The sequence below is a fragment of the Cygnus olor genome, chromosome 1 (genome assembly GCF_009769625.2).
Source record: "Cygnus olor isolate bCygOlo1 chromosome 1, bCygOlo1.pri.v2, whole genome shotgun sequence".
Classification (NCBI taxonomy): Eukaryota; Metazoa; Chordata; class Aves; order Anseriformes; family Anatidae; genus Cygnus; species Cygnus olor.
The window spans coordinates 48,851,018-48,861,353 of NC_049169.1; positions in this window are offsets into that span (position 1 = coordinate 48,851,018).

Genomic DNA, 10,336 nt, shown 5'->3' on the forward strand with positions numbered 1-10,336 from the left:
CCTGCATTGAACTCTTCCCACCAGGCTATTCAGCGCCCAGGCAATGTCAGTCTCAAGGAGACAAGGAGCCAGGGAAGAAACGGAGTCTTGTTGCTGTGCAGCTTTGAGCTGCTGGGCAGGCGGCTGTAGGTGGGGTGTTGTTTGCCTGGCTGAATAGAAGTGATGTGCCCAAGGCAAAGGGAAAGTTTTACTGTCTTAACACATTAACCTTGCAGACTCTGTCCTGGAAACGTTAAACGAAGCCACAAGGTCATGCTGCTTGAAGAGCCGCTGCTCTTGGGTACACTTTAAAGTGAGCTGTATTTTTTTACTGTAGTCTGTCAGTCATGCCTTCATAGGTCGTTCCCGTTCAGGGGGGACTAGCTCATGGCTCAGCTCCATGGGCAATAAAAAAATAAACACAGCCAGGCTTTTCTCTCAGCTGCTTCAGGCCTAAATGTGGGGCAGGGTAAATGACAAAGATCCAAAATAGACAGCGGGCACAGACAAATATGAAAACCCTTCTCGTTTGGGAGCCTTGAAACAGTCAGGGATTTATTCCTCAAACACAATGAAAAGCTTCTTGTTCCTCCATTAAATGATCCTGTGTTAATAATATTATAATGAGGCCCAACCCTGCAAATGCATGATTATACATGCTCAGATCAACATGTACGTTGTTAGCTGTGGTGCGCTCAGTGCCACCAGCCACCACCAGAAGGCTCAGGAGGTGCCCAGGCTCTGGAGGCCTGAGGCTGCCCACTGCCACAGGACACTGCAGCGAGCCTCGGTGGCAAAGGTGCAGTGTTAGGCTGGAAATGAGGCCTTGTCACAAGAAGAGAGTGGTGAATGCTGAACCTGCCAGAAAAAAGTATTTTGGGGAAACAGAGATCAGCTCTGGCTTTTATTATTCTTCAGGAAACAATTATTTTTGACAGTTCAGTTCTGGAGTATTCATGCACAATTATGAAATACAACTTGCCAATTGCCTGGTCTCAAGGGCTGGCTTATTCCAAAATGTTGCTGTCCTGGATGTTATGATCTTGCAAGCCACAGCAAAGTCACATTCTGACCAGCTAGACATTGTGAAGCTTTTATCCCAGAGCAGGAGTCCACAATTGCCTGAGAGCTGTGGTAGCCTACAAATCTCATCAATTCAGGAGGGAATAGAAGGCTAAAAGAAGGGACGTTTTGCATACCTTGTCTCAAATAAGTACCCAGATGCAGACCTAAGGCAAGGCTGCTGAATATCAGCGTGTATTGTCACTGACTGTATGCCAAAGACATATTGGTTATTGTCTCTCAGGCTAATGCATGCTGCATCCTACAGTGCAGCTCTAATATATTTCCTAAGAGCAAGAATGAATAAACATCACCAAAATCTTCAGTGCCAAGTGGGAGTAGCTGTATTTAATACAGAGATTAGGGCAACAAACTTCTGATCTTTTCCTTGTAGCCCTTTATCATGTGTAGCTGCTTTTTAGGAAAAGTCTTTTTGTTTCATGAGGTTGACATTCACTAAGAAGTCCCAGCCTGGCTGGTTATATTGGCTCTATCACTCAGTCTTAGACCATTCCTTCCACAGAGCTTGCTTTCTAAATCTGGTTTCAAGAGCTGTTTGCTTGACAGACTGCTTCACAGACTTGCAATTGTTTGTTTCTGGCTCTTTTTGATTGCTCTGCTGATCTCTCGACTTTGGCCTCGAGGCTATTATTTATATTGCACTTTTATTGGTGTTTGCTGTTTGAAGCTTTGTTTTCAGTAGATTTGCTGCCCCTTTATAAACTGCTTTTCTGATTAAATTCTGTTGAAGAGGCTGGGTGGATTGCTCTACTTTTTTTTTTTTTTTAATTTTTTTTTCCATGTTTGTTCAGTTTGTTCCTCCTCCTAATTGTTCAGTTGAGAACTCACCTGCCTTTTGTTTATGCCGTCCTTTGTGATTTGTTCTCAGATTAGCAGGAGCAGCTGCACAGCTTTTACTTTTATTAGTTCTTTGCAGTGGGCCAGGCAACATATTAACCATCCAGGTACTGCTCTCCCAAAATGTCAAGTGATTCACAATAGATTCTTTATTCCGCAGTTCAGAAAAAAAAAAAAGTCTTTTAATTCTTTGACTGTCACCTCAGGCAGGTATTTTTGTGTGTCGAGATGTATCTGCTATAGGGACAGAATGAGTTTAAGAATCAGGACATATGAAACTAGTCCAGTCTTTCTGCCAGTATACCTAAATTTACTTTTGCAAGAGTTTGAGTGTGAAATTCAAATCCAAATTTAGGTCTCAGCCCTGCAATGCCAGGAGCTCAGTGGGACTATATGCATGCATCCTGTATTTCCTGAGCATAAATCTTTCCAAGGTGTTGTGGTTCTTAGCTCTATGATTCTTTGAGTTTTATCTACCAAATATAGTTTACTCAGTTTACTCCTCCTTAGATCTGCTAATAAAGTGGCTTCTGTCTTGATTTGGGTGATTTACAAAGTTCTGTATTTTCTCAGTTACTGAGCTTTCCGGCTGTTTTCATTTTACTGCTGATTGCTTGGTCGATGCCATATCCTCAATGGGGAGCCAGCTCTCCTACAATTTACTTATAATAATCTCTGTTGTGGGTCCTTCTTCCTACTAATACTTTCCAAAAATTTGTTTTCTTTTTCTTTTGGGCTTGGGGATAGATATGGAGGAGAGAAAAGGAATGTGATTTGCCATAGGCTAAGCAAACCTCCCAGAAGACCTATTTATGCCAAATTCCAGTTCTTTTGCTGATTTTAGGTTACTATGTTTCAATTTCTCAAACTCAAGGCTCCAAGACCTTGCTTGAACAAGATGCTAAATGGCCACAGTGCCAGCTAAAGCTAACGGGCTCTGGAACCATTTCATATTTTTGGGAATTGGACAGGATGTTTGGAACAGGAACTTCAGTGAGTAGAGAGTTAAGTGCAGAAAACTGCTGATGATAAACGCTTAAGTGCCTAATATTTAGGATCCCAAATTACCTGATACACAATCTGTGGGTTATTTTGAAAATGCAGTTCTTGGGAAAGAATGATAACAGTGCCCATGCCCAAAGTCTGTGTGTCTGCTTACTGTGTGCTGGGGCTGGTAAAGAAGATAAATGGTTTTTCTTGTTAACCATTTGTTTGTATGCTGTGCTGAATCGTTATGTATCACCTAGTGAGACCCTGGTTAATTAATTGTATTTTACTAATTAAAATATGTTTTATAGCAGATAGTGTATGTCTATCTTGATTGACGTGTGCTCATCTCCTGAGTGATCCCACTCCTGATATACTAAGCAAGGCCTCAATTTCTGTCACTACTTCATGTTTCAGGTAACAGCAGAGCATTTCTTTGCTCTTTCGTTCTAGGCTAAACACTTTTATTGCTTTGCTAAACACTTATTATTTTCTCAGTTCTGCACCTTTTTTTTAAACTTAATTTCTGTGCAGCTCTGTGTAAGTATTTGTCCCACATTTTTCAAAGGCACACTAGCATTCATCATTCTGCTGGCTCTTTCTGAACTTCAGGCTGAATGGTTTTCTGGGTTTGCATCCATTGCTCATCCTTTGCTAGTCTTTGGCCATTTCAGTTTTAACCAGTGCTCTTTCATCATTAGCTCTGTTAATGTGGTGATTCTTTTGGCATCTGGGGTTGCTGAAACAACACACAGCATGTGTCCCACTGTTTTTCCCAGCTGATATGGTGAAAGTCTCTACAGTTTCCCCTAGTGAAACCTTCTCCACTATCTGGATTGCAGCCTGAGCTTGTTCCAGTCTCCGTTTCCTTCCACTGCAGGATCCAGTACTGCAGTGTTTCTTCAAACCACCGCAGCTGTTTATATTAATAAATGGTTTATAAACACAGTGAGTTGTTTGACCCTTCAAGTGCTTTTGATGTTAATTCTTTTTTATTTAGTTTATTTATTTATTTATTATTGTATGTAAAAATACCTTAAATAAATTTAGTTTCCTAAGATGTGCTTGTGTTTGCTTTGGTGGATCAAGCCCTATTCTCTAAGTTCATTATGAATTTTCTTTCCCAGCCAGTGTCAGAGACACACGGCATTTGATTTTTTTGCTCTCTCAAGAGGAAAAATCAACGTCTACTATAGGACTGGCTTCAAAGTGTTTCTACCAGTGTAGCCTCTGTGGAAATTTAGCTTGCTTACACCAGCAAATCTATGAGTGATTGTATTACAATGTCTTAACTGCTGGAGTCCACAAAGCATTTGATAATCTTCTTCAAAACCAATGCATTTATGTGGTTCATTTCCACAGAAAAAGTGAGAAAAACATAATTAATAAAATTATATAAAAAAATAATAAAAAAAGGTTTAATGGGATTTTAAATTTTAAAATCAGCCTAAACATCTTCTCTCAGCAGTCTGGTAGTGTACCTTTGGGCAGCCAGTTCAGAGTTTCTCCTGGAAATATCTGGTAATTGCTTCTGAGCTGTAAGTGCTCCTGAGCAGCCTAGCCTCTTCTAGGAGAACTCCTCAAAGGTATTTCCATTGCTGTGATTCAGTCTGATAAAGTGATTTTCTGTGAATCTCTGGACTCATTTCCAGAAGAAATGGGTTTGACTGGAAGACTCGCTCCGCTGCAAGAAAATCCAAGCAACATTTTTGAGATGCAGGCACTTGTAAAATTAAAACAAAGCTACCAGCTGTAAGATAAAAGACGGAAGAATGGAAAAAAGAAATGAAAAAATAGAGTATGTGGACTTGATAATTAATCTGTAAGGCACTGCAGGTTTCACTTATCCTTTGTAGTATCTGTAGAGAAAAAGATGTCATACGAGATCACAAATATTCTCCTGTACTTCCATCAGAAGGTGGTTTGGGCCTCAACTCTTCAAAGATTTGTGCATATATTTAAACTTACTGACTTTTCAAATGGTGAAATTAAACATGTTATTCTTTGCAGGAACAAGACGTGTATTTTTTCTTTTTTTCCAAAGTGCATGTCAGCCAAACTAAACTGCAGCAAAAAAAAAAAATAAATCAGGGAATGTTTCCAAACCATTGTGTAGATTGCTGGAGGGGTTCCTGAATTGCATCTCTCAGAGTTAGATGATACTCCTGAGTATCAGAAGTGTGATGGATGCACATGATTTTATTTATCTCATATGCTTTACAGTGAGCCAAATTTCCATTTTCCAGTAACTATGCTTTCAAAAGGAAAAAAACAAAAACAACCGCCCCCCCCCACCCCACCCCCAAACCAACTTTACCCAGTTGTGACAAAACACATAAAACAAACTAATTTGATAGAAAAATGAAACGAAAACATCTTTTTTTGGGAAGTATAGCGGAAGTGGGATGGTCATTTGGTTGGAACATCTCAGATTCTGTGGGCCTAAAAAGATCTTTCTTAGGAAACATGTTTGTATGAAATTTTCTGTAATGGCTACCTGTCTTGGATGGAATATTTCTGGAAAAAACTTTAAAGACAAAATAGTTAAGCCACATTCAAAAACCATTTTTAGGAGAAAAGATGTTTTAGTAAAAAGCAAATAAAACAATCTCTCAATGAATTCCTTGGGGAAGTTTTGCATCTCTATAGCTCTGAAATGACATCCTGAGACATGACATGTTTTTTCCTCCTTTAAGAAATTATCTTTTTTACTCCTTTTCTTTTGGATAAATTGGCTGATGTTGGCCAATGTGAACATTTTGAAAAATCTCTTAGTGTGTGCTTGGCTGAGACTTGTTTCGGTTTGGCAGAAAATGGGGAAAAGAGGCAAAGCAAAATAGAAAAAAAAAAAGGAAGAAAAAGAGAGAAATAATAATAAAAAGAGATCTGTTGTTAGCAGATGTATGCTATCTCCAAGGTTTCTTACTGAAACCAAGACTTTCTCTGATGCTGCTTTTCCCAGCTGAAGGGTGCTAACCAGGTGCCAGGAGGCCTTGTGGAAGGTAAGGAAGCTGCTTGTGGCTGCTCAGGCAGTCTGGAAGAGATGTTAATTTGCCTTGTATGGGGTATGGTCAAGAGCTAAGGTTCAAGCTTGGTGGTGGTTGCGAGTTGCTTACTGGGATAAGGATCATGTAGGATAAGATGGAAATGTTTGGTGGTGGAAAGAAAGTAGAAACATTAGGGTCTTGGAGAGTAAGACAAAAAGAGAGGCTGTGGGGAGAACTGGGGAATTAATAGGGAAAACTGGATTGGTAATGAAGGACATTTCCGTGAAAAATGTGGGGAGGATTGCAACTATGAATACAGTAGGAAGGACTGTTTAGGCCTTGGATAAGGCTGGAGTGGGAAGGATGAGACTGGGAGAAAAAAAGTAGAAGGCATAGGGAAGAGACAGACAGGAGCAGGACAGTTTGGTCAGGGTAGGTAGGGCAGGGCAAAAGCCTGTGGTCTTCTCCTGTGTGTATGCCTATCTATGGCCTGGAATGAAATGCCAGCTTCCTCACTGGCAGCAAACATCTGTGAAACTCCCTGCCAGAGTACGTGTGCATTCTTCTTTAGTGTAATCAGCCCTCACAAGGAAAGTATAAAATAAATGTGACATGCTTGTTGAGTCTGCTGTGTTCACTGAATAGCAGGCAGGGTGGGAGAGGGTGGTGAAAAATGTGTAGTTAAATAAATAAGTCTGTATCTTGGTGCATTCACATAAGTGGGTTGGATTGGTGTTGCCCAGGTAGCTTTAACTCCAGCATTAATTCCATTTTCAATGCTGACTCTGCAAATTTAGATTTTTTTTAATACACCTCAGGTACATATGAATTGAATACAAGAGATACAGAACAATAGATCTTGTGGCTGGTCAAAATTAATTATTTACAGACATAGCTCATGACTGGAGAGGCTCTGCAGTACACCTTTTCCCTTCAACCCTTGTTATTTTATGTACTCACTTAATTTGGCAACAAGAAATTGAAAACATTGCAATGTGGGGTGAAGAAAGGCTGCTTTTTAATGCTGTTTGATTGTTTGCCAAAGTTTCTGCAAGTGTTCCTGTTAGGACATATTACTATGTACTATATCAGCATGTTTATATTCTTACAACATGTTTAAACTTCTCAGTTATAAATTTCTTGTATGTCTAGAATTGCCTGGGAAAGCAAACCTGCACAACCTGACATTGTCCTTTTTCCTGGGCAAGGTTGATGCACTTTCTGTCAGGTTGGTAGAATCTTGGAGACAAGGTCAGAACTCCATGGCAGACCACAAATGGGTATGTTTATAGTGAAACAGGATGAATTTCAAGAGCAAAGTTTAATGATTTATGTGAGATACTATGATAGAAGAGTGACAGTAAGAGATCAGACTATGTTGATTCAGTTGCACAATTTGGCCTCAGGACTATTAAATGTGAGTTACAGTTCACAAGGGGAGTGTTTTTTGTTGTTGTTATTGTAATTGTTTTGTTTTTCCCCCTCTGTTAGCCCATTTTCTTCCTAACTGAAGAAGAGGGAAGGGGGATGGGAAAAAGAAGCAATTCACAGATCTAGCGAGTTGTTTTCATTTCTTCCAAGCTGAAGCAGAGCTCAAGGAGGGAGTATTTGGAGCATAGCTTTGTGACATACTCCTTTCCCTACCTAGAATGTTTTTAATTCCTTTTCTTCCTCCTTTGGAAAGGGGTTGTAAAAAACTCTTTTAATTTTGAGTGTTTATCACACACTGATTTTTTTTTTTATTTTTTCATTAAACATCAGGAAAGTTCTTCAAGATGATTTTCCAAGTGGCAAATAACAAAAAGCGTAAATGGGAATACTTATAGGATCCTTTATGTTTTAGTGCTAGAAGCACGTGAACAGTGGAATTACAGTTCAGAAATGCAAAAAGGATTGCACTTCATTGTTTCTCCCTCAACAAGTTCTTACATGTACTTATTACCACAGAATGCTGATTTCCTTCTTGTGTCCTTGACCAGGAAAGAAAAAAAAAAAAAAGGAAATGTTAATAAAACCAAACCAAAACAACAACAGAAAAAATACCTTAAGTTAAATTCAAGACAAAAGGAAATAAATTGTCCATAGGGAGGGTGGTGCATGCTTGCATTCCCATTCCAACTGAAGGCTCTGGTAATTTTTTGATGATTTAAAGCATAACCAGGATTTCTCCACCAACAATGAAAACTTGGCCTTTCAGTTCTTTGGAAAGCTAATTTTATTCTTTGCTTTCTCTCATCCAGGGGTTTCTAGGACAACTTTGTAACACCATCCAATATTTACTCATGTTATGGACCCATAGTGCTGATGGTGTATTGTCCTGTACTTGTTTACAACAGTAGAAAATGGGTAAAAAATATTGTCTAAAGAGAGTGAAGGTGTGTTTCATGCATTGATCCTGCATGAACAATTTACAACAAGCAGAGAAAAACAGAGAATTAGCAGTGTTCTCATAAGGAGCTCTTCTTCCCCTGTTAAGATATTGCCTGTTCTCTTGAAACATCACTGCACTGCAGATACACCCTGTGTCATTGTTCACACAACATGGGTGTATAATAGGTGTTTTTGTTCATTGGCTCAAATCTGAAAAGCTAGAGGGGAGTGTGAGGAGGGAAGAGTCTGAGTTCAGCAGAAGAGAAACTATTCAAATTTTAAGCTAAATTCAAAATCTAATTTAATTTGAGGGATGTATAACTTCTTTCCCATTGTCATCTGAATTATTTTAAAGCAAAATAATGCTATTTTGAAAGAAAAAAAATAGAAAAAAGTTGAATAAACATTTCAGTTCTCCCAAACAAGTGTTTCAATTTCAAAATTTTCAAAATGAAAAAGCAAATTGTAATTATTATTATTTTTAAATTACTTTTTAGTCTGTCCCCCATCATATAGGTAAACATGAAGTATTTTTTCCCCTTAAATTTCCTAAGGGCTGTGGGGAGATGGAAATACATTAACTGCAAATACTCGATCCGGCTATAAAACTAAATGTAAATTAATACTAATACTAAATGCCACTGAAGCATTTTCTGCTTGGGGATTGCAAACTGTGAGATATGTTCTTTGCATTTTAGCCTTTGTGTGATGTGGTTTGCATATTATTCAACTTTCTCTTGCCCATACTAGAAGACCCTTACAGAGGATTGTGTGACGGACTGGCTGCTTCCTTCCATTCTCCATTATTTCCCACTGTGTGTACGCTTGTTTTGGTGTAATTTGGTATTTAGGGTAGTAGTCTCGTAAAGGCTGGAAGCTATCATCTTTTGAAAAAGATCCATTTGCAAAATATGGACCCAATAATGTATCTTTATGCCTATTCATTTGCATCCTTCCTGGGGAATAAGTAAAAATAACTCCTTTCTGCCCACCAGAAATTCCTGTTCTGTGAGACATACTCTTCTCCAGTCTCCTTTTGGCTTTATCCAAAAATATACAATATCTAGTTATCATTCTTTTTCTACTAATGGAAAGATCCTAAAGTATCTTACCATGCCTGCTACTGTTTGAGTATCAGTTCCACATGCTTGTGTGATTTCCTGTGAGATAATTATATTAGTTCTGCAGTGAAATCAGAAGGGGAAAAAATAAATAATAATAATAATAAAAAAGCCTGACCAGTGCTTTTAAAGAGAGTAATCTCAATGGAAACTGTTAAATTGTTTCCATGATATGAGTGTTAGATGTAAAATCTTATTCTAGCACAGGCTCCTGACTTTTTCTTTGGTTTTCTGGCTGATGATGGATGTTGTTGCTGCCACCTGTTTGAAGACAATTATGCAACTGGGACCATGGAATGATGTCCAGTTGCCTTTTTTAGAATATGAATAGAGCTTTTGAATTTGGCTGTGCTGAGCACTTTGGGGCTGAATCACTCTGTAGACTTGCCAGAGAAAGCGTTTAGCCTATGGACATGAGCCAAAGCCCACTGAATCTCACAGCAAGGCTCTTCTTGGCTTCAGTAGGCTATGGCTCAAGCTCTATATGAATGAGAATTTCTTTTTGGGAATGAACTAAAATTTCTAATTTTTAGTTTCTCTTTTTCTTTTCCTATAGATTTTTACCTGTATTTTTCCATTTGAACCACTTCCACCTCACTCTGCTCCTCTCTGCTCTGAAGCAGGGGTGTTAGGGCTGCTGGTGCCCTAACACACAGATGCTCAGACATTAAAAAGTCAGGGGCAAGGAGCCATCTCAGAGCTCAGCTGCCTGAGCTGTGCTGTATCCACTGTCCACTTTTACTTGCTTTTCATTTTTGAATGTGTGCTATTTTGAAATGCCTCAAATGCTGTTGGACTCCAAGCTATTTTGGACATGAACATGTCATTTCCCCTCCCTTTGCTGCAATCACAGTTGGATCCTGCAGGCATTTCCCATAACAGGCCTCAGTTATCAACGGCAGGAGTTTTAGTGTATTTCCCTTTGCAAAGACTTTTGTTGCCAGATGGGATTTGTTAGTTGTTTATATCAGG